The sequence below is a fragment of the Pan paniscus genome, chromosome 5, assembly GCF_029289425.2.
Source record: "Pan paniscus chromosome 5, NHGRI_mPanPan1-v2.0_pri, whole genome shotgun sequence".
NCBI classification, from domain to species: Eukaryota; Metazoa; Chordata; class Mammalia; order Primates; family Hominidae; genus Pan; species Pan paniscus.
In genome coordinates this window covers 18,245,916-18,249,188 of record NC_073254.2, presented here as the reverse complement: position 1 = coordinate 18,249,188, position 3,273 = coordinate 18,245,916, and the positions used below count along the sequence as shown (strand labels likewise).

At 47.8% G+C, this 3,273-nt stretch overlaps 1 long non-coding RNA gene across 1 annotated transcript; it reads right to left on the bottom strand.

Annotated features, from left to right (window-relative positions):
* Positions 1-507: 507 nt before the first annotated feature.
* LOC129397911 (uncharacterized) lies at positions 508-1,513 on the bottom strand. Its single transcript, XR_008625544.2, has 2 exons — positions 1,095-1,513; positions 508-733 (listed from the first exon to the last, which is right to left on the bottom strand). It is a non-coding gene; the product is annotated as an uncharacterized LOC129397911 (long non-coding RNA).
* Positions 1,514-3,273: the final 1,760 nt, after the last annotated feature.

The window sequence follows — 3,273 nt, the reverse complement described above, 5'->3', positions numbered from 1 at the left end:
AATCAGGGTTCTGGGTTTCAGGAGCATGGTGACCACGGCACTGGTTCTGTGCCCCTCCCCTGCACCCTTTTGTGGAACTGGATTCCCCTGGGGCTACCCAGCCCGGAGAGGTCCTATAAAGGGAAGGGGCTTCTGTCTCCCTTTCCTCTCTCCCTTCTCAGCGTCCCTCCACATCCCCACCCTACAAGCAGCAGACAGGGAAAGGGCCATTGTGTTGAAAGGCGAGGCTTACACCATCTCTTCCCAAATGAGGGAAGGCTCCGCCTGTCTGTGCCCTGGCACAGTTCCAAGACATATGAGTACCCTGAGAATAATGTGCGCCCCTTGTGAGCCCATATTCCTTGAACAGTAATCCAACATTTATTTAGCAGAGGCAGCAATTTAAAAAAAATAAATATGAAATATATTTATGTTCAAAACAAGGGATTTATGACATTCAGTCATTAAGTGTCATTTTCCAGACCACGAAATTTATTGCCAGCCATAAACAAGTTAAACTGCTTAAAATGTGGATAAAATAAATCTATTTTATTATCGCATTTCCAATAAACAGCACTATGCTGTGCCTTCATCGTTTGTAAAATTTTAGCTGACTCTGACTGTAGGTTTTAGGTGACTCTCAGCTGCTTGGTCTCAGAGTTGGAGGCTGGGCTTGCAGGTTCACCAGAATTGCCCAAAGGAGAGTGATCCTGCCACCGCTGCTACCGCAACTGCGACTTCACAGCCACAGCACCTGTGTGACCCAGGAGGGAAGCAGGGAGGGACTTTGGAGGCACAAGGCCTCACAGTGACCTTCAGCAAATGCTGAGTTTGTCACTGTTACCTGCACCTGGTGGACAGGTGGGCGCTTAGCCTGGGATTCTAGAAGGCACAGGGGTGGCCAGAAGGGTCTAAAACTCCTGGGAAGTGGCAAAAGAGAGCTCTTACAGGTAGACGCTTCCTTGCACCATCGGAACCAAGGGCAGCTTGGGGGCCTCCATGGAAGTTGGAGGCCCAGGGAGACTTGGTCTCTGGCCAAGGGGGCCCTTGTGCCACCTGTTTGTGTGGGTTTCAGTGGATAGAAAATGCATGCACTTCTTTAACAAGAAAGTCACCTGGATCCTTTTCCTGTGCCTGTTAGCATATCTGCATCAGTCACAGCAGTCTTCTTCAGCAGGAGTGGGTTCAGTGTGCACATTTCTGGTTCTGGAAGAGTCAACGTGGAAAACGGACTTAACTGGCCCCAGAATCCCAGTTGATCCCAGTGAGGTCGCAGCTGCCCCCAGAAGCTCTCTCTCTGGACTGCCTTTGTTCTGTCTCTGAAATGACTGCAGATCTGGGGTCATCTCCAAAGCAGTCACTTGAAGGTGTCTCTCTAACCTTCCACCCACGTTAGCCTGGCTTCTTCCTCTTCCAGGACATGATGGGAAGGAATCCCCAGGGGACTCCTGGTATCAAAGGACATCCAAGCAGGCCTGTCTCCCCTTACCTTACTGAAAGCTTCTAAACCCTGACACAAGACTGAGACATTGGCTCCAAGTTGATGAGGCTCCTGTCTGTTAGAAATTTTTGACAGGTTGGGTTAGAGAAGCTCTCAGTGCATAATAATGAGAACGCTGTCAGGCTAAATGGCATTCTGACATTTGAAGGAAGAGGCTCATGTAATTTTTGGTTGTTTAAGGGCAAGAAGCCTGGAACTCTGTCTTGTTAAAATGACAAGGAGCAACAAGCAATTTTCCACCTCTCTTCTCCCTGAACAGGTAGAAACTAATAAGGAACTTGTTATTATAAGGAACGTACCAAATAAGATAAGCGTTCATGCGGGAGAGGAACCCTTCAAGAAGGTGCATTTCTATTCGACATCATCCTCATCATCCTCCTCATCACCGTCGTTATCACACATATAATATGTGTGCCAGCAGGGCTCTGTCGTAGGCTCTGTCAAGGGAATGAATTCCACGTCCTTGATTTTGGGATTGCAAATCCTGAGGGTAAAAATGCTGAGAGGCAAAGGGAAAATGATACGGGATCCCTTTACGTGGCAGTAAATGTGTACAGCGCCACCTACGATATATCAGCAGCTTCCACATTAACACAACCGTAGATCCTGGGGATGACTCTCAGAGTCCCCCATCTGTCCAGCCTCGGGGACAACTGTGAGAAGATGTGGTCAAATAATGGTTTTCACCAGACCAAAGCCTGCACCAAGAAATACCGCAGTCTCAGCCCTTTCACATCCTCACCTTTCCCTTCTAAGCCATGGCCCTGCGAGGAGTTGGGCCTTCTGGAGGCTCTGAGGTTTTTCTTCTTCAATTACGCACAGTCTCATCTTCTGCTCTCCTCAAATTTCTCCTGCTGGTCTGGGTTCTTCTGTGATTTGGGGACTTGTTGCTGAAGACAGGCACTGCCATTGGCCTCACACCTACCTCCATCCCTCCAAATGAGCTTACGGCTTGGGAGAATTGATGCCGAAGGAAACTTTCTCTGAAATACTTTTCTCTGGACAATATGACTGGAAAGGTTGGGTCTGTTTAGAGATGGAGCTCTTTCCTAAGCCAATGGAACCACCCAGGAGAGTCCTGTTATAATACAGAGCACTTGTCTTTTTCTTTCTTTCTTTTCTTTTTTTTTCTTTTTCTTTCTTTCCTTCCTCTCTTTTTTCTTGGTTTCTTTCTTTCCTTTCTTTCTTCCTTTCTTTTTCTTTCTTTCCTTCCTCTCTTTTTTCTTGGTTTCTTTCTTTCCTTTCTTCCTTCCTTTCTTCCTTTCTTTCTTTTCTTCCCCTCCCCTTCCCTCCCCTCCCCTCCTTTCCTTCCTTCCTTCCTTCCTTCCCTTCCTCCCCTCCCCTCCCCTCCCCTTCCCTTTCTTCAAAATCTTTCTCTGTTGCCCAGGCTAAAGTGCAGTGGTGTGATGACGGCTCACTGTAGCCTCACCTCCTGAACTCAAGCATTCCTCCCTGGACTACAGGCATGTGCTTGTAGTATTAAAAATTTTGATATTTTTAAAATTTTTTATAGAGACAGGGTCTCCCTTTGCTGCCCAGGCTAATCTTGAACTCCTGGGCTCAAGCAATCCTCCTGCCCTGGCCTCCCAAAGTGCTGGGCTTACAGGTGTGCACTATCACGCTCAGCTGACACTTGTTTTAGATGTGGATTTTTCAGTATTAGCACTATTAACATTTGGGGCTGGATCCTTCTCTGCTGTGATGCTGTCCTGTGCCCTGTAGAATGGTCAGCAAGATCCCTGGTCACTACCAGATGCCAGCAGCACTTCTCCCCCTGAGTTGTGACGCCCCAA